Source organism: Diplotaxodon limnothrissa, linkage group LG15 (assembly GCF_057381915.1).
Source record: "Diplotaxodon limnothrissa isolate DT_005_m linkage group LG15, D_limnothrissa_male_GT1.1, whole genome shotgun sequence".
Lineage (NCBI taxonomy): Eukaryota > Metazoa > Chordata > Actinopteri > Cichliformes > Cichlidae > Diplotaxodon > Diplotaxodon limnothrissa.
The window spans coordinates 19,773,965-19,795,860 of NC_140610.1; the positions used below are offsets into that span (position 1 = coordinate 19,773,965).

The 21,896-nt window shown below is 39.1% G+C and overlaps 1 protein-coding gene and 1 long non-coding RNA gene across 2 annotated transcripts in view; one reads left to right on the plus strand and one right to left on the minus strand.

The window, feature by feature from the left end:
* The window catches only part of LOC146617421 (exostosin-1), a 378,284-nt gene that overhangs the window by 179,239 nt on the left and 177,149 nt on the right, over positions 1–21,896 (plus strand). The window lies entirely within an intron of this gene.
* LOC146617426 (uncharacterized) lies at positions 6,963–8,461 on the minus strand. The gene is made up of 4 exons (XR_014906882.1): positions 8,421–8,461; positions 8,060–8,169; positions 7,217–7,265; positions 6,963–7,099 (listed from the first exon to the last, which is right to left on the minus strand). It is a non-coding gene; the product is annotated as an uncharacterized LOC146617426 (long non-coding RNA).

Consider the following 21,896-nt stretch of genomic DNA (forward strand, 5'->3'; position numbering starts at 1 on the left):
AATTCGCACCCATTCATAAAGGCCCCAGGGGGTGATGAATGCAGTCAGATGGCGGGATCCTTCTGCTATAAAGCCCTGGTGATAGGCTTTTCCCTGGTCCAAAATGGAGAACCAGTTGTACCCTCCCAAGGTGTCAATGAGGTCCTGGATTCTTGGTAATGGGTGGCGATCAGGTACTGTGCGCTGGTTCAGGAGACGGTAGTCGATACAGAGCCTTAGGGAGCCATCCTTTTTCCGCACGCAAACTATTGGCGCAGAGTAAGGGGATCTAGACTTTACAATCCATCCTCTTGCTAAGAGGTCCTCAATATACTCTTTAACCTCCTTATAGAGGGGTTTTGGAATTGAGGTGTACGATTTCTGAATTGGGGTTGTGTCTTTGAGTGTTATCGTCATTTCCAAGCTGGGAATGCACCCCATGTCATTCTCATCACGTGCAAAAGCCCCTGACTCTTCCCTTAACATTTTCTTGGCAACAGTTTGTTGGTCTTCAGTCAGGTGGCTAACATCGACAGGTGGATCCCATTCCTGTGTTGCTTGATCTTCACTGCACTGCTGGGGTATTTGAGATACACCAGAGTCGACATCTTGAGTCACTTTGGGCTCATTGAGGTTTGGTAAGTCAGTTTGTACGACTCCTGCTATTGGTTCAATAGTTCCAAGGGCTGCTCTGCCGGTGAGGGTCACATCATGCTTAGTGTGGTTGCCAATAGGTACTTTGACATATGGGACTCTGGCATCACAAACTGTGAGGAGGCTGTTGCCAACATCAAGCTGTTGCAGTTGTGGGTTGCTCTCAGTTGGCTCAAAGAGCACGAGAGGGTTGGACCTGTCAACTGTAGAGGAGACTTTACACTTAACATACTTAACTTGACCAGCTGGAATTACTACATCATACAGGCCCACTTTTAGGACACTCTGGCTGACCACGTTATCACTGGTAAGCTTGGTCTGGATGAAGTTGACCAGTGCCGTCGCTGTGTCATCCTGGAGGTTCATCGCGCTGCGCAGGAGGCTCACAATGGTGGGTATGAGGTTTGTACTAGCATTTGGCCCCAGTATCAGCTGTTCAATTACATTGAAACCAATCAGGGGGCAGTCCATGGGCACACTGCTTACTAAAAAGGGGACTTGTACAGTCAAGTTTGGGTCACTATTCTCTGGGAGACTCACCATCACGCCCACCCAGCCGTCGTAGGGTAATGGCTGGCCATTAACACCAAGCACACTAAGAGCCTTATCTCCAATAAGTTCTGTCAGTGGCCGGAGTTTGTGGTCAGAGAGGTAGGTTTTTGCCCACTGGCGATCAATGAGACTCACTTGTGCACCTGTGTCCAATAAACAGTCCACTGCAAAGCTATGAATGTAACACTTGATTTTACATTTTTTCCCAACAAGCTGTGCCACTCTCTCACTTGCCCCTGTGTCTGCATTTTTCGTTGGAAGGGTCGCCCAACTACTTCTGACATGAGCAAACTCTTCTGAGCACATACCTCGTGATTTTGGGTCTGGCTGTCCACTGGTTCTGGGCGTGTGTGTATCAGCAGGAGGCCAACTAGAGCTTCTGGGTTGGCTTCGTTTGAGACATCCCACTGCCCTGTGACCTGTCTCCCCACAGATAAAACAATGAGTGCATGAAGTAGCCCCACTTTCAATACACTTGGGACAGCCATACTGTTTTGCAGTTTGTCTGGGCTTCTGCTTTGGGTGTGCACACTGACAAGTGGGTTCACGAGCCTGACTGGCTGTGAGAGACTCAACCACTTTGGTCAGGGTTTCCACCTTCGCAGCCAGCTCTTCTATGACTTTATTCTTACTCTTAGATTTACAGTCAGTCATTTCAGTGTCTTTGGCAGGTTCAAGTTGAGCAGTATGAGCATGTGTTACCTTTTGTCGAGTGGAATATCCCAGTCTTCGCTGTCGCTCACTCTCTTCGCTTGACACTTTGTTCACTTGCCTTATCAAGGCTTCATCTGACACACTGTAGTCTGATAGTAGTGGCTTGAGTTCATTACGAATGTCACTATATTTTGGTAGAAGACCTTGATGAATGGTGCGTAGAAACACATTTTGGATCGTACGTGTCTCATACGCAACGTCCATGTTATCCTGCCTGGATGCAAACATGACTTTCTGTTTCAGTCCAATCATCCTGTAGAGGAACTGTTGTGGAGTTTCATGGTCATGTTGCTTAGTGCTCAACAATTCCTGAAATAACTCACTCCCACTCTTCTCACTCAGGTGTGAACGTAGTAAGCTTTTGAGTTCAATGAGGGTCAAGTCATCTTTACTGATCAACATGTCCTTAAACTGTCCAGGCTTGATAATACGGAGCACACCTTGAATGATCTCTCCCTCTGTGTGCTTCACCTTGAGCCCCTCCTCAATCTGCTTACACAGTCCATGGTAGCTAATGTCAGATGCAATGTCCCCAACCTGACCACCATGTACTTTAAACTCTCTGCGTTGCAAAAATGGCAGGTCTCTTAGGGAAACCATGTGATCAGGCTTAGATTGTCGCATGTCTGTGGTGGAGCGGCTGTTTGTCACGCTCTCAGCTCGAGGCTGGAGTGACTGTGTAATAGTGGGGGTGGGTGTGTCTTGTGTTGCAGATGTCACTTGTAAATCTGCTAACTTTTTACCAAGTGCCTCGTAGTTAGCCTTTAGCATTTCATACTCTGTTATTTGTGGATTAACAGACTCAAGAGGCAATATAGCTGAGGTAAGTACATCACTCTGTTCCGGGTGCTTAAGTGTTGTGAGAGTAACAACATTTTCCTCTGAGACTACAGGGTGAGATACTTCAGCGGCATGACTATCAATGAGATGAATAATAGCATCTTTCAACAGCAGTAGGTGTGAAAACCCCTGATCCTCTAAGTCAAGCAATGTCTTACAGCGTAGATAAGCACAAACATAATCAAAACAACTTTCCTCATCACCACGTCTTACACTTGCGGGGTCCACATCAGGTACTGGTGTGATGTTTGTAGCAATCTGGAAGAGTTCCTCTGCTGTCAGTGCATAAAGACTCTTTCTGATCTGCCAAGCCAGTTCTTTTCTTTCACTGTCCTCCATTCTGTGTCTTTTGGCTAGCACTCCTCACAGTGCAGTCAGCTCAAACACGCAGCCCGTCACCTCTCCAGCAGGGGTTCCCCTCCTCGACACAGGTCCCGCTGCTGCCTCAGTTGCACGTCTGCTGTTCCAACACGCCTGCCCTGTGATGGCTGTCTCTGGTTCGTTGATTAAAGGATCAGCAGTCACCCACGTAGCATGCTGATCCCCGTACGGGCCACCAAAATTATGTTACAGGCCTTCGATGGGGTCTGTTTTTAAACTGTTTTTTTAACAGAAAAGCAGAGACAGGAGACATCAGTTGCGTTCGGTCTGCAGGCTCTTCCTCGTCTGATTTATTAACAGAGTTTAACAACGTCCTTTTCTTTTCATTTAGACACACACATTTCGCTTTTAACAACACAAACATTCAATTAGGTCCATAGCTCAAACCCTTTTGGTTACCTTGCACTCTCGCAAGAATAAACTTACAAAATAATCATTGTATATGAACGTCCTTATTTACAATAAATCTGTAACCAATTTTGCTGCATTTCAGCATCAAAAACATTTCTGTGCAGCACCACTAACACTGCAATTAACCCACTTATGTCACCTTTATACTTTTCTTATACTTTAACAGATTCAAACAATATATTACATTTGTAACCAATAAACAAAAATATTCTTCCATTGCTCACAAACAGTTCACAATCATCCACAAACAGTATACATCAGACTATTTACATTTGACACATAAGAACTGGGTAGGTCCTAATCAACTGTAACTTCCAATAATGCCAGGATAAAAGAAGTGTCTAAGAGCTCCATTTGTCACAAAATAAAACAGGTAATAAGACCAGCTGCCTATTTAGACTACGAGTGAAATGGCGGCTGCCATTACAAATGGCGGTATAGTTAGCTTTCTCTCAATCAGTGAAAACACACTCTCTCACAACATTTGCGGTCTTTAAACTAAGACAGAAAAAGGTTTCTTGCCTTTATATGTACATTGTGGTGAGCAAACTTGAACTACTGACCTGTTTTTTTAACAGAAAAGCAGAGACAGGAGACATCAGTTGCGTTCGGTCTGCAGGCTCTTCCTCGTCTGAGGCCGAGACGCGTTGCAACAGCCTATCGCACTCACCACTATCTCCCCCTTGTGGCAATGCCACGCAATTACATTGTCCATAACGCTAAATGAAAAGTGCAATACCACCATAAAATCAGGTCTTTTACATCAAAAACAATTCACAACAAAATTACAATTGTGACCATACACTTGTGGGCGTCACACTGGCTATGGTCTATACTGAGCAGAAACCACAGGTAGTACAGAAAACTGCTAAACATTTGGTGTTTGAAGCCCCAAAAAGCAGAAACATCACCATCATCAAACTTATGAAGAGGATTTCCTTATCATCACTGGAAATAATAATACAAAATTAGATAAACATTTCCCTAGAAAAAACACAAACAGTGTTTGACTTTTAAAATTGCTGTTTTGTTGAGTAGTGCTGTTTGAAATATTGAGCTTTTTTAGATTTTCAATAAAACAATTAGACCCCTGCTTCTATGATTATTTGTAATTATTATTTTGTTTGCTTATGCATTTGTTGATTGCATTGCAAACCCAATGCTACAGAATGTAAGAATCTAAGGCATTTCTTCCAAACCAAATAGCTTTAAGCTGGTGTCAGATTCAGCATTCATAATGTGGCTTCCAACTAAGCTTTTGTCTTTGCTAATTGGAAGAAGAAAATATGATTAGATTTGAGATGAGGAATCAATTTATACTGTATATTTCTTTCACTGAGTGTTGAAAATGTTGAAATATGCCGTGTACACATCATTAATCAGTCTTTTTTATTTCAGCAGTCATTAGTAAGACTTCTTCACCCCAAGCCTTTTTGCATGCCTGGAGGAGGCAGTAACGCTTTGTAGTGCGTTACTGCTCTTTGTGGACCGACAGTATTATATTGTTAATACTGTCCTCATTCTAGACAATACATTTTTGTAAATTCACAGCATGATGCAGTACAGTATATGACCTCCTTATCCTGCACTAAACTGCCTTGTATTTTATGCAGCCTTTAAATAACACAGTTAGCACCCTAATTTCTGTTGTTTGATATTTTAGTGGTAACAAAAACACACACAACTTCAAATCATGGGCAGCACGGTGGCATGGTGGTTGGCCTCACAGCAAGAAGATCCTGAGTTTGACTTCACCATCTTGCCCAGGCTTTTCTGTGTAGAGTTTGCATGTTCCCCCATGTTTGCGTGGGTTCTTTCTAGGTACTCAGGCTTCCTCCCACAGTCCAAACACATGCACTTAGTGGGGTTATGTGATTCTAAATTACCCATAGGTGTGACTATGAATGGTGTCTTTCTCTCTGTGTTAGCCCTGCGACAGATTGGTACCAACTACCTGTGGTGGTTGAAGTAGGCTCCCGATCACCCACGACTCCTTAAGGATAAGTGCAAGAGAATGGATGGATTGATGGATGGATGGTGCAAATCCAATATCTGACTTAAAAATTCTAAAGGAAAAAAAGTGAGCTTACATGTAAGTTTAAAATTTTCAGTTTTGGGATTGTCACTGAGCAGTCTTACCTCTCCAGATAAATTTCCTTCTTCCTCTTCGCATCTATCTTTCATTCTTTTGTCTTTCTGGGAAAAACAGCACCTGTAGCTCTACCTAGCAGATACACTGTGTAACAAACTGCACAAAAACAGTTGATGTGTTTGCTGATGTTTGTTGAGAAAGGCTGCATTGTAAATGACAGGTCGCTTAAAAGCATTATGCCATTTATGCTCCCTTAGTGTTGTCTCTATTTAGGTCCAAAGACCTTGATGTGTAGAAGTCAGGCAATGAGTGTGAATTAATAACTTTCCCCAAATGTGTCCCCAGATCTGTTTACTCTTGCATGGAGCTTACATGTCTTTCCATATCTTAGCTCAATGTATCGCCACTGAGCCAAATTATGCACTGGCAAAAGACAGTTTATCAAATAAAATGTTTCTCTAGAGTGATATCACATATTGCTGGCATATTATACATACATTACACAGATTTGTACCTTAACTGAACTGAAAACAATGCTAATTGTAAAATATGTGGTCTCATAAAATGTCATCAAAGAGATTTATGTCCACTAACTATGTAAATGTCCCAACTAACATTTTTTTCCAGGAAGAAAGTTTTACTTTTTAACCCCTGCTTTTCTGCATTGTTTGTTCATCAGTGTTTATAATAAGTCTCTTAGTTGATATGGACTATTAGTAACAGCATTTAGCCCGTCACCTGCTTTTCTAGCTCTTAGCCATCACAATTTTTTACTGCTCTGGATGCGTGCTACAGTAATTAGACAAGTGGACAAGTTTAATAAAACAAGTTACCCTCCAAAACATAAAAATATAAGCTCTGATTATTAGACACAAAGAGGAAGTGTGACTTACACATATTTTCTTTAACATAACGGTGGAGAAACGTAATGTTCATAATATAAATATTAACTCACTGTCAGTCTTGACATCGATGCAAAACTATGGTCTTTCAGACAGTTATTTATTATTATGTAAGTTTGATAAAGTCAGTCTCACCTACAAGCAAAGTTTTTTGGCTTACGTACTTTAAAAAACAATATTGGTGAAAATATAAACCTGCTAAATCAGGTCAGTGCATCTCTTATCATCAATGATGCCAGACAAAGTTTCACTTTTGCTGTTGCAGTTTTATTCATCAGGCAGTTGCAACGTGAAGCTTTTTTATTTTTTTACACATTTTTTAAAAACCTTTATGAGGTGTCTAAATATCAAGTGATGATATAATGCCTAAATGATCATTTAAGCATTATAGTCATGACAGAGCAAAGACTGCTGAATTGTCATGGGATCTTCTGGTTTATATGTGTTGATTGCATTGCGAAGCAGGAACCAGATCCTCCGTTGAACTGCGCTCTATGACATCTCATCATCAAGGCGAGCACCATCTCCACGTGGTATTAGGCTGCCAATACCTTGCATCCAGGCAGGCCCATGTCTGGCAGAAAACACCAAGATTTGAGAATTTAAAAAAACAAAACAACCAAAAATCCCTTTTTCTTTATTTATAATCACTAACAGTAACTTTTAGAGAAGTTTTAGAGAAATTCCTTACCTAACCACTCCCTTAGCCAGCCTCTTCAGTCTGTCTGGGTATTTGCTTTCTACAAAAAGGTTGAAAGTTAAAAAGCTGTTACCACATGAGAATAAATACAGATATACTGAAAAGAATGTTTTTATGATGCTGATCAATTAATCAGCAGCAGCAACTGTATTTTCAGTTTTAACTATATAGTTTCTTATTGGATATTTTAATAGAACATTATATAAAGACAGCACATTCATTCAGACATTCCAGTGTCCACATATATGGCACCATTTTATGTGTGTGTGTGATTGTGAGTGTGTGCGCACCTCCTCCACCTGATTCATTAATTTTCTGTCTCTCTATATATATCTATATTTGTTTTGGCAAATATTTGAAATTAATACATTCAAAACAATCTTGTTATTAGTGTCTATAATTGTATTAGAATGAGTTAGAAAATAAATTAGTTTAAAAAATTATGATTTTTTCCCTTCAACAATTATAGAAAAACAAGAAAAGTGATAAAAAAAAAACTGAAATACATTTACTTTTTTAGTGAATTTAGTGAATTGTTTTTTTTTCTTGTTTTTTTTACAGTGGTTTTGCCAAAGACCAAACTTATTCACTATTTAGGCTGACCCAATACAGATGGGATAAGCACTTTTTTCAATCAGAGCTATCTAGAGGAAATGGCAGTGGTACAATCTTCTAACTGGTGAACATGTTCTACTCTTTTAGTTTCACCACAAGTTCAAGAAAATCCACTGTAAAAAAGAGTGAATGTGTGATATTTCCAAAGGTAAATTATTGATAGCCTTAATATTGAACTTAACTGTGAATGTACGTTTTGCTGTCATTATGCAGCTTTACCTCTAAACCTCTGTAAACCGTTTCGAAAACTCGAACGAAATCGAGGCTCCACGGGTTCAGCCATGAACAGGACCAGTGTCAACACAAGAAAGATCACAACACCCTTCATCCTGAAACACAAAAACGTATTGCAAATATTATCATATTATCAAGGATCAAAGTCATTCTGTAAATGATTTCTTAATATGCATAAATACATATTACACATAATATATATATGTATATATATGTATATGTGTATATATATGTATATGTATATATATATGTATATGTATATGTATATATATGTGTGTGTGTGTGTGTAATACCAGCTTTCATTGCAAAAGTTTCTCTTTATAAATTAAGTTGTTCTATTACTTACCTTAGATTAAGTGTTAGAGATGGTAAATTGTTGTGAGAAAAAGTGAGCAGACTGAGATCAGTCTGAGTGTATCTGGGCCTTTTTAATGGAAGCAGTGGCAGGAATGGGCGGGGGGGGATAGCTATTATCAGCTCTAGTTTGTTATGTTGTAATGTTTCGTACTCTGCAATGTATTTTGCAACAACAGATAACATTTTGATCTAATGAGAACTTCTTCTGTCACTTCTCTATGGTCGAGGTTTATAGAATAATTCTTCTGTATGGAAGTGGTTTGGCTAAATATGTGAAATGGCAAAAAAATAGAGGAAAAAAGTGAACTTAGAAAACCATTCTTGTGTAAACCTGGTGATACTGGTTTTAACTGTTAAGTAGTTTGAATGTTATGAGAACATAACAAAGAAGGGTTTGTATATTTTAAGTATTCTTCCTGCGCCTACTGGCAGTTGAACTTTTATTTTAAAAAAGTGTGTTTATACTACAGAAAGGAAATCATTGTGGACATACTCTCACATTCAATTCAAAAAAGATAGACTTTCATATTCTCTGTATTCATTACATGTAAACTGGAATATATCAAGCTTTTTGTTTTAATATTAATGATTATGGCTTATTGTTAATGGAAAGTCAAAGTTCAGTATTTCAGGTTATTAAAAAATTTAAGTCTGAGTCTGAGTAAAACTGCTATTTAGACAAATTAATTGCCATCTATCTCTCAGCCTGGTTCAACACATGCATCATCATAATCATAGGGACTGCTGACTTGACAGATGAGAATCACTGATGTCCTCCACAAGGAGGGTACCAGAAAACCAAAGAAGGTCATTGCTAAAAAGCTTGGCTTTTCACAGAGTGCTATATCAAATCATATTTATGGAAAGTGGACTGGAAGGAAAACGTGTTGTATGAAAAGGCAGAGAAACAATGGGGATCGCTACAGTCCTGACATAATTGTCAAGAAAAGTTGATTCAAGAACTTGTGAGAGCTTTACAAGAAGTGGATCAAGGCTGGTGTCAATGCATCAAGCATCATCACCCACAGAGATCTTCAGGAAAGAAACTACTGTTCCAACTGTCAAATGGCTACGGTGGCCCTAAGGGGTCAAATTTACTGCAACTTTAGAAAATACCAACATATAGAAAAAAAAAATGTAGCAAAATGTTACGTTCCCCTAAAAGGGGTCCAGGCAATGAGGGGGAAGTAACAAAATGTGTCCGGGTCAGAAAAAGGAGACAGAGGCAAAATGGTTTAATGAAAGAGTTTTATTAAAGTTCCTATTAATAACTCAACTAAAAGAGACGGACAAGCCGCTATCACCATTTAAAGAAACAAAACAAAACTCAAGCGTTGGTCAGTGAACTGAAAAGTAAGCCAGAAAAAAGGTTAGTAACCAAACACTCCTCTCCACCAAGCAGGAGCAAACAATCACAAAAAAACCAATCTCACTAGCTACTAGCTGCAACCTCCAAACACTCACACAGCTCACTAGCTGCAACCACTCACATGGCACTCTGGCACCAGAGCTCACCTTTCTCTGCCCTTAAATACATTTAATTGCTGATGTGAGTCAGCTGTACGATAGAAAAAGGTGGCACCTAAGGCAGGAGAGATGGTAGGATACGCCCACACAGGCAACTTCAGGAGGAGGCCCTGCTAGGGCCGTAACACAAAAGCTCATACAAAACGTTTTTTTTTTGGTAAGACAATGTCTTCCTATTATCCATTTACTGTTTGCTTGTCTGTAAATGGCTAATAGCTAACGTGTATCTACAGTATTATAGGAATCATGTGATGAATGTATCATTGTGAATCAAATGAATCATGTGAAAGTACACATTGCTTTATATCTTTTTTCCTTCTCAACACTGATGAATAATTTGCTTCTTTTTACATGTCTCAATGCAATTCTTTGCATGTTTTAGTTTCTGTCATTTCTGCATCTGTTGTTGCCTGCATCCACAGAAACACTTTGTGATAATTTTTTTATTCAACTTCTGTTGTGTTCTTTGTGTTTTTCTACCATTTTTGTATTTGCTGTGTTTTTTTTTTTTGTTTTTTTTTTTGCGCCTGTCCCGTTTGGCTCTTTTGCCATCAGAATTGTTGTCTAAAGGCAAAGAAAGATGCCCAACGGATTTACTTTACCAAATTGACCATCCCAGCCTTGCCGTAATGGTCCATTTGATTCACATTTTATTGTTTATTTTATTTTCACTTACTGAATACGGGACAGACTTGACTGGGGGAAAGAAGGGGAGAAAGAAAGAGGGAAAGAGAAACAGCTGAGAAGAGGGACGGGGGAGAAGGGCAAAAGACAAAAACCAAAAGAATGAGCAGAAAAAAAATGCATATATCAATCACCTGGGTCACCTGCTGAGAAAGAAAAAAGAAAACAAGCAGAAGAGAACAAGAGTAATAGAATAAACAACATCCCAATGATATATGGGAATATGACAGTAAATACTAAATATTAAACATTATTGTGCAGCACATAAGATCAACAGAACACAGTGTGCTTTGAGGTAGGAGCCAAAAAGGGTGTAGTTTGTGGGTGTGATCACCCGTGTGTACACCTGTGAGCATGGACGCGCTTGTTTTTTTTTTGTTTTTTTTTAAAGGTTCCTTCATGTAATGATCTGCTAGAGGGTGTGGGGTGGGGGGGGGGGGGCACAGCCCCGTCCTCCAGGGCATGAAGCAGGTATGGAGGAGATCAAAACTCCAGACATCCAGAGGCCCCCAGAACACAAGAGACCAAGGAAGACCAACAGAGGGGCAGCCGCGCCACTGTCCCAGAAAGAGCTGAGGAGAGTCCCAGATGAGGGCTCACTCAGCCGCGGAGCAGAAGCCAGGGGGAGTTGCAGTGACGCGCCCGTGAGCTCCGCCGGCAGCCAGCCGTGCCTGAGTGACCGAGCCCCAGGCCGAGAGGCCGGGGGCACCCCACCTCCGAAGTGGCCCGAGCGAGCCCCAGGCTCCAGGCCCCGATAAGCGGCCGCCAAGGAGTGAGCCGGTGTGTACCTGGACGCCCATCCCCGGACACAAAGAACCACCAACGCACCGATGTCTGAGGGAGTCCGCCACTGGCAGGGGAAGTGGTGGTAGGGGGAGATAGGCCTCCAAACCTTGGAGGGCCTAAGATGTCCCCAGAGAGGTGGCGCCTGACACCCAACCTGACATATAGACACAGAAATACAGGCACACACATATACAAACATCCATTCCCACCCTCATGCTCTCATATGCACTTACTCCACACTCAACCAACGTGGAAACAGACATAAAGAGACGCTGTACACACGATCACACTCCCCAAGCATACTCTACAAACCGGGTCTAGGTACCCTTGCCCCTTGAGGGGGGAACTGCACCCAGACCCAGGTGGTGTTACCCTTTTCCCTGCGATGGGGGGAGGCAGACCGCCCCGACTCCGCAGCAGCAGGGAGGCCCCACACTCCAGACCGCAGTCGGACGGCCAACTCCTCCTCCTAGCCCCCCCGCTCCAGCAGGTCGCAGAGAATGGGGATGAGAGAAGACTCCAAACCTCCCTCCACCCGCTCATTGTAGTGTTGATGCATGTGTGTTCTAAGGTGCATTTAAAACCCAGGAGGGCATGGAGCTACCTGCCAGAGAGCAGCAGGTAAGCGCATAGTCCCTCCTGCTAGCCCTCAATGTCTACGTGTATTTAACATTGAGAGGTGGGCAACGACGCCAGGGGTGGGGTGTACACCCTGATGGTACTTTGGATTCCGTGTATCGTGCCCACCCCCAAGATCCTATATGTACAGTGGGGCAAAAAAGTATTTAGTCAGCCACCGATTGTGCAAGTTCCCCCACTTAAAATGATGACAGAGGTCAGTAATTTGCACCAGAGGTACACTTCAACTGTGAGAGACAGAATGTGAAAAAAAAAATCCATGAATTCACATGGTAGGATTTGTAAAGAATTTATTCGTAAATCAGGGTGGAAAATAAGTATTTGGTCACCTCAAACAAGGAAAATCTCTGGCTCTCACAGACCTGTAACGTCTTCTGTAAGACGCTTTTCTGTCCCCCACTCGTTACCTGTATGAATGACACCTGTTTGAACTCATCATCTGTATAAAAGACACCTGTCCACAGCCTCAAACAGTCAGACTCCAAACTCCGCCATGGCCAAGACCAAAGAGCTTTCGAAGGACACCAGGAAAAGTATTGTAGACCTGCACCAGACTGGGAAGAGTGAATCTACAATAGGCAAGCAGCTTGGTGTGAAAAAAATCAACTGTGGGAGCAATCATCAGAAAATGGAAGACATACAAGACCACTGATAATCTCCCTCGATCTGGGGCTCCACGCAAGATCTCATCCCGTGGGGTCAAAATGATCATGAGAACAGTGAGCAAAGATCCCAGAACCACACGGGGGGACCTGGTGAATGACCTGCAGAGAGCTGGGACCAAAGTAACAAAGGTCACCATCAGTAACACACTACAACGGCAGGGAATCAAATCCCGCAGTGCCAGACGTGTTCCGCTGCTGAAGCCAGTGCATGTCCAGGCCCGTCTGAAGTTTGCCAGAGAGCACATGGATGATACAGCAGAGGATTGGGAGAATGTCATGTGGTCAGATGAAACCAAAGTAGAACTTTTTGGTATAAACTCAACTCGTCGTGTTTGGAGGAAGAAGAATACTGAGTTGCATCCCAAGAACACCATACCTACTGTGAAGCATGGGGGTTGAAACATCATGCTATGGGGCTGTTTTTCTGCCAAGGGGACAGGATGACTGATCCGTGTTAAGGACAGAATGAATGGGGCCATGTATCGTGAGATTTTGAGCCAAAACCTCCTTCCATCAGTGAGAACTTTGAAGATGAAATGAGGCTGGGTCTTCCAACATGACAATGATCCAAAACACGCCGCCCGGGCAACAAAGGAGTGGCTCCGTAAGAAGCATTTGAAAGTCCTGGAGTGGCCTAGCCAGTCTCCAGACCTCAACCCCATAGAAAATCTGTGGCGGGAGTTGAAAGTCCGTGTTGCTCGGCGACAGCCCCAAAACATCACTGCTCTCGAGAAGATCTGCATGGAGGAATGGGCCAAAATACCAGCTACTGTGTGTGCAAACCTGGTAAAGACCTATAGTAAACGTTTGACCTCTGTTATTGCCAACAAAGGTTATGTTACAAAGTATTGAGTTGTATTTTTGTTATTGACCAAAAACTTATTTTCCACCCTGATTTAGGAATAAATTCTTTACAAATCCTACCATGTGGATTCATGGATTTTTTTTTCACATTCACTTCTTCACATATCATGCATATGCACACATAAACACACACAGCTATTTCAGTTTAAGCATGTATAAAAATTATTATTGTTAGTATTTATATATACAGTACTTAAAACAGATAACGGTCACAAAGTCAAAATAAAAATCTAAAACAATCTAAAAATGTAAACTGAAAACATAAACTAAAAAATACATTCAAAGGATTAACTGGCACTGCACCACATACATAGTTGATTCTTGAAAGGATAGTTTGACCACCAGGTTAAGCTCCTAAGACCTGATCTCTTTCATGGCATGCATTTTTAATTTCTCTTTGCTATTTGGGCTGATTGGGGCCTGATGAATGTAAAAACAAAGAATTATATTTTTACCTGATTTTGCTCTACAAGGGCCTGATATCCATATATGGGATAAATTTCGATAGAACAGTTACAATATAATGTCCTCGTAAGTGGATATCAGGCCCTTCTAGGGCAAAATTTACTACTGTGGTCTAGACAACCCAAAATGTCCACATATGTGGACGCTGGGTCCTAGGAGGTTAAAGCTGTTCTACTCCTTATTTTACTCAACAGTGATGTGTTGTGCCATTGAATAAATAAAAATGTTAAAGGAGTGTAATAATCAAAAATATGGGTTGTTAGCTGAAGGAAATACCTTGTGTTAGAGGGCTCAAACAAAAAGAGGCTTGAAATACTGAATAAAATTAAATTATTAAAAAAGGAACAATTTCACATAACTTCTTACCTGAAATTCAGTTCACCTGACACTCGGACCGGCGGCCACCTCGGGTCTCTGCTCCTCCTGCCTCCCCTTTCCTTCACCCACCTGCTGGCCTCCACCACTTGCTAATGTTACTGAATCTGTGGAAGCTCCGCGATAGCCACCACAAGAAGTAACGAATAACGACCCTATTTAAATCCCAGTAACGATTAACGCGTTCCTGATTTTGGCATAATAACTAGCCACCGTGCTTGTTACCACAATAATAACGTAGTTACTGTAACGCGTTACTTAATAACACGTTAGTCCCTACACTGCTGATGGGACAGAATGTACCACAGTTAGATCAAGTCCTTTCCTTGTTTCCTTCTTTACCAAAAGAAAAGACATTTAATTGGTATTTTTGTGGATCTCCCTTTTCTGTGGTGGATGTAAGGCCTGGTCTGGCCCATAATAATTAAAATACAATGCTCAAAGGCTCTTGTTTTATGAAATAAAAATCCCTGTCACCCCTTTGTTTTAGCAGTAGTATTAGTAAGTATTTCATGCCTTATTTTACATTCAGGGTGTTGCCAACATATCATTTGGATTTTGCATTCCAATTGAATAAGATAAAAAAAAAGTTTTTGAAATAGAGAAGGCAGTCTTTTTTTGTTTGTTTGTGTGATTGTTTTATGTAACTTTTGTGAATTTTGGATTTACTGACAGGTGTATATAATGCCTATTGGCACTGAATAATTCCTAGAGACTTCAGCAATAAACAGATATGCATTGAAAGACTGTTTACTAAAATTATCATACGTTGTTTTTCCTACCAAAGTTAATTTAATCATTAGGCAAAAATTATTAATTATTTTGAATAACAACCACAAACAAAGTTTTGCTTTTTGCATTGCAGGTTTTATTCATGTGGACAGTTTGCAAATCAAGCCATTTTACATTTTTGAAAATTTGAGCTGTAGCAAAAATCAGACTACTTTTATATTGCTATGCTGCATTTTTCAAACAGAAACCCTTATCCCGTAATTCTTTGTGTCTTCAGAACCAATTCGTCCCTGATGTCGGTTGGGCTTGATTAGTATCTGCTTGTTGGTTTCTGTATGTTGTGAAATTGAGATGAGAAAATGAAAATCAGTGCAGAAGGAATCATTCAGTTGATCAGCAGTGATCCATCAGAAGAATGCTTATTCACAAAGAATATATTTTTCTAATAATTTTAGGCTAAAATTCAGAAAGTCGTAGATTTTAGCTGCTTTGTGTTATCTGAAATATTAAATTAGTTGGACATAGCCCAATTTACTTCAGTATGAAATGCCCTGATAATAGACCTAATGAAGGCGGACCATTTTGTTTTGTTTTTCAGCTTTGAAAATGTTGTTTACAGACTTTAGGTTTTAAATAGATGAAATCAACAAAATGAACTGCCTGATCACAATTAGTTACCTGTTGTTCATTTTCTTGGAGTTTCTGTGTGCTGATATGACAGAGACAAAAAAGATACAAAGCAACAGTAATTAGTATGTTCATATTTGGGTGTAATTTTTTTTCTTCAATTTATAATTATGGAATAAATGTTAGTTTTTGAGTGTAGCTGCTATAGAAAAGTGACAGCATCAACATTTGTGGAACCTGCATTGATGCCCCACATGTCTCAGTTTTACTATATAACCCCACTGAGTACTGAATACTCTATGACCAATGGCAAAATAAACAATGCATATTATATTCAATATTCCAACACCACAACTTTTTCTGGCTTTTCCCCCCCCCAAGAGTTTAGTTTTTTGGAGTTATCATTGAATCATGATCAGTTGCGATTTACCTTTCCATGCTTCTTTGCCACCTTTGTATGCTTCTTTTAAACCTCCCCAGATAGATTGAAGGCGCTTAAAAAAGCACTCTCCTGGTTCGGCCATGAGGACAACCAGGGACAACACAAGAAAGAGCATAACAAACTTCATCCTGCAAAATAAAAATATATCAAGACCTATAACGTTATAAATGTGAGCCCCTACCCTACTCTTTCACTGATAACTTGTTCCTCAATGTGTTTTACATTTCAGAATAAATCTTACTTGTGTCACAATACATGTTGAGTTTACATAACCGACAGATTTTGCATTAAGTAAACATGAAATGTCGTTTACCTGAACAGATGGAGTCCAAGTCAATATCTGCAGAGATCTAAACTTTTTAGTGGGGGGTTTGGTTTTAGTGGTTACACTCAGTTTCTCAATAATAGGTGGAAACCCAGTACTATTGCACTACATATATCATTTTGGGCAGGAGGTGCTCTAAAGTGTTTTCAACTTGTGAGAGAGTTTTTTGAGTCATGAGTCAACTTCCATTAACCAATGAAATGAAAACAGAGCTGTGTTCTTAAAATATACACATTTCGAGCTAAACACCAAAAAAAAAAAAAAAGTATTATAATAATGTGCATCTTCAAAACAAAAAGTTGCCTGATGAAAAGTAATTGAAACAACAGTTTAATTTTCTAGCTTGAATCACTAGGGTTTATTATAAATGTTTTCTAACCTTAACACAGAAATAACCAAGTACATAGGAGATTCAGATTTTTAAAATTCTCTTACTGAGTTTCACTTAGAGTTATTACAGTAGCCAGGTATCTTAGCTGTGGTCAAACACTGAAAACAGGGGCAAACACCTAATTTAAATCTGTGAAATTACATTACAAAACTGACATAATTTTGCCTGAATAAGCATCCATTCAAAATTTTGTAGGTATTTAGATACCTAGTCTTATTTTTTCTTCGTTTCACTAAAATAATCAAGGTGGAACAACCTGAAATTGTAATTTGTTCTTATTTGTGCTTTTTCAATGACAACATGTTGAAGTAGGAAAAGCAGAAAAGTAGATGACAATGTGCATCCGGGCCAGCTTTCACATTGTCATGGCCTATAACTAAGTGGCAAGTCAAGGCATTAGGCGTACTGCAGTCATTGCCATGTTTTTGGTTGATCACAAATTTGAGGTCTAAACCTTTTTTATTATGTGTCTTGATAGTGTGCAAGAAATATATCATTTACCATAATAATTAAACTTGCTAAGACAATAGCACCATTATTGAGTAATTTTACATGCAAGCTTTTTGTCGTCCTTTGCTACTTGCAGTTTTACCAAACACATCTTGAGCAATTTAAAAGTCTCCTAAAACACATTTCTCAGTTTAAGCAATCCTCATGACCAATATAAACACAATGGCTAATCGGATGTCTAGGAAGAGTTTGTAGTTTTTAAAAAGAAAAAGAGATACATTTTCATTATTATAGGAAGATTGAACACATTTGACATTTTAATGCCAACATGCAGATGGAACCTTGTTTCAAAAATTTGCTGTTCTGAAAAGCATTGTTTTTTTCTTCGCGTGATATGATATGTTATTTTAGGAATAACTAATAGAAAAATATTCTTCTGTAAAACCACCAGTTGCTAACATTTAGCCATCTTATTTAAATTATTTGACTAGAAACATCCATGTCACCAGCTTGACTTCAAAGGCCTTGAGTCCTAAATACACTTTGTGCTCTGAAACTCTTAAGAACATAGAGGAAATGTGCAGCTGCTCATCTTATCAGATGTCAAGTCACAGTGCTTGTGCAAGATCATTTGTCAACAACACACATTGATGCTGACGAACAATTTGAAGCAAATTCATATGATGAGTTAGAAACAAAAAAGGGTAGTAACAAAAAGGCCTCGATCACACTGATTGTGCAATAAGTGCAATGTACAGAAGTGTGCCAGAAAATGGTGCAGGCACTTCTAATGAAATCCAAGAGTTACTTTGAGGACACTTAAACAAATTTAGTCTTGTCAACTAAAACCTTAAAATAAGCTTAAGTAAGCAGCAAGACTAAATAATGAGCTTTTTACCAAAACAAATTAAAGTTTATAACTATATAAATATAATCTGTAAGTTTCTACAAGAAGTTCCATCTTGCCTTAACTCCATCAGCGCCATTATATTGCTATGTAGTAACATCCAAAAAGTACCTTTTCCATGTAGTTGTTTTATCACCTGCAGCAATCTTCCTCCACTTTTGGGCTGCAGCTGTCGATTATTTTATTAATCAATTATTCCATTGGTTAATCAAGTAAACAGATAATAATTATTTTTTCTCTTATTAAAAAGCAGTAATAAAAATTCAAATGACAAAAAAACAGGTCTTTCACTTTCACAACAAGCAGGTTAGTTGTTTCTATTTTAGAAATTGCTTTAATAGCTTTACTACTTAAAAGATCTACGTATAAAAAAAACAAACTAAACTCTTTCATTACACTTACATGACATAATAAAGCTTTTTTTAAAGAAAATATTTCCTTAAATGCAAATATAAATAATTTAATGTACAGTAATGTCAAATAAAGTAATGTACACCTGCAATCTAAACTAAGGCATAAATTATGTGACAGTATTATATCTCTTCGCGGAGGTACATTTAGTGTGTGTATATTTTTTTGTGCATGTGTGTCTGCATGTTTAAGTGCGATATCGAATGACTGAGTTTTTCTTTGTAAGTCTTTAAAAGGAGCATGTGTTAGGGGCAGTAAAGAAAAGCAAGCGTATCAGCATTCTGATGTTTGCCCTGAGCTTTGATACAAAGTTGAGCTCCTGAAAGGAAGATGTATTGACATTGTAGATGTTAATAATTAAAGTTAATAATAATTCAGTGTCAAACCGAACACCCCCGGGTCTATGGCTTAAAGTTTTACTGGTCCATGTCCATTTTTATTGGCCTTCAGAAAATGTTGTTTTTTCAACATTTTTAATAATAATACAGTCTAATTAATATAATACTTGATTTTATTTCTGTCTTAATCTGAAAAATGTTTGAAATAAATAAGGTCTAGTACACCCAATACCCCCCTTTAGCTTTACTTCTGCTTCCTGCAAGTACGAGTGCGATACAAAGTGGGATGGCTAGGAAAGCATCAGCCTTCAGGAAGCTGCCTAATTTAAACATCGTATCAAACTTAGTTAACCATTGACTAAGTTGACTTTTGTAACTTTACTGTGGATTTACTCTATTTAAAACAAAGTACAATGCTACTACTAACAAGCTCCAAAGTTCACTTTTCTTCATGTCAGAGTTTGTGGACCTATCTGCTTAGGTTGCTGGCAGGCTATCTCAGCTGCTTTAATGCGTTAGGCAGAATACAGCTTTGAGAGGTCAGCAGTCTGTCACAGGATTAACACAGACATACTGTACAGGCAACCATTCACACTCATGATCACCCATATGGGCAATTTATAATCGCAAATTAACCTAACCCCACTAACTGCATGTCTTTGGACTGTGGGAGGAAGCCAGAGTACTTGCGCACCTACACATGTGAAGAAAGTTAGGAATGCCATGGCTAACATATTTTACTTAAAAAATCACTGTTGGTGAAAATACAATACACTCTCTTGTTATGACTTAATAACAACAGACAAAGTTTGTCTTTTTATTCTATTGCAGTTTTATTTATTGAGCAGTTTGCAGCAGCGAGGTTTTTTTTTTTTATATATATTTTTTTGGTTTCCAGTTATTAACTTCCTAGGACCTGGCATCCATATATGTGGACATCACATTTTGGGTTATCCAGACCAAAATACTACATTTTGCTTTACAAGTGCCTGATATCCACTCACAAGGACATTATACTGCCACTGTTCTATTTTAAACAAATATCCTCATATGTGGATCTCATTTTTCTCAGGAACAAAAATTAGGTTAAAAAAAAAATCTGGTAATTCTTTGTTTTTACATTCATCAGGTGCCAATCAGCCCAAATATCAAAGAGAAATTAAAAATGCATGCCATGGAAGAGTTTGGGTCTTAGGAGGTTAAGGCATAATAGTCAACATCAACAACAACAAAGACTCCTTGTCTGTTGATTGCATTGCAAAGCATAAGGGGGCCCTGGATCCCCACCAAACTGCTCCTTAAAATGTCATAGTTCTATGACATCACAGCATCTTCAAATTCGTCGAAGTTCACAGCCTTAGGTCCAGGCCTAGGTGTAGAAGATTGAAGTCGGAATACTTGAAAAAGTCACCATATCTATTAAATGATACTTTTTTCTTTAAAATTTCAGTCATTGTTAATAACTTTTAACTATTAAAGAAGAGTACTTACTTAACCACGCTCTGAATCAGTTCCTTAAGGACTTTTTCGACGACTTCTCCTAAAACGACATGTTAAAAAGAGTTATCAGGACATGACGATATATGCATATACATTGAGAATATTGTTCTTCAGCTTTTGATACTGATCTGGGAAATGAGGCTGTTGAATAAACACTTAAAAAGTTCTTATTTCTACCTACAATTACATTACAACATGTTAATGTAAGATCAGCACAGTGAACATTTTTATTTCCATCTGTAAGAATTTATATTCGAAGGTATTGCTCTGTTCTGTTCACAGCTTCCCACCTTGCTCCCACTCTTACAACACTCTTAGGTATGAATAGCATGGGTGGAGGTGGGCTGGAAATGAATGGATGTGCAAGTAATGGAGACTGGCTACAACAGCTTTATAGATTCGTCAATCCAGTGACGTGAAATCAGACAGGTGGTCGAAATCCCCCCCCCCCCAAAAAAAAATAAAAATGAACAGATAGATACAAAAAACTGTGTCATCTGAGAAATCAGTTGGCATTAACTTAACATTGTAGCTGAGCTTCACTTGACTGAACTAAAGTCATGTTGCATTTTCTCTTTCTGTGTCCTGTAACATCTTGTTGGGACAACTAAAATCAGTTATCTAATTAGGATTTTAAGTTTAATTGAATATAAAAAACAAAAAAACAAAAAAACAAACATTTTATTTAGCACTGATCCCTCTTGTTTTACCTCAGTTCAGTTCAATATAATTCTTTTTGCCAAAGACCAAACTCACTCACATCTCACATTATTTAGAGAACGGGAAAAGGGTAGGAAGTAGTGGCACGGTTTTTTTTCATAGATGAAAAAACACATCGCTCTACCCTTGGCCTAACTCTCGACGGGACCACCCTATATCTCCCGATCACTCGATCTTTTTTCTATTCTTTTTTCATTAGTTATATATAAAGTTTCAGAGAACACTACAAAAGGATAATAAAGTTCAGTAAAAGTTTGATGTTTTGAACGTTTGATCTTTCACGGCCTCAGTTTTGCTATAATGATACAGCTCTAACTTACCAGAAACCTGCTTTCCTTGAGGTTGAAGTTCTGTAGGATCAGCCATGAAGAGGACCAGTGTAAATACAAGAAAGATTATGGCAGACTTCATTCTGAAACACAAAAAAGATATCACAGTAGTATTTCTAGATTCAAATAAATTAATTCACTCATTCAGTCATATTCATTGTTACGACTTTGTATTTATAAATAAAAATAGTGTGCTACTAGCCTACCTACTCACCTTTCAACAGATTAATGAACTTAACATCTGTGTTCAACTAACTGTTTGCACTAAAACACTTGCCATGTGATCAA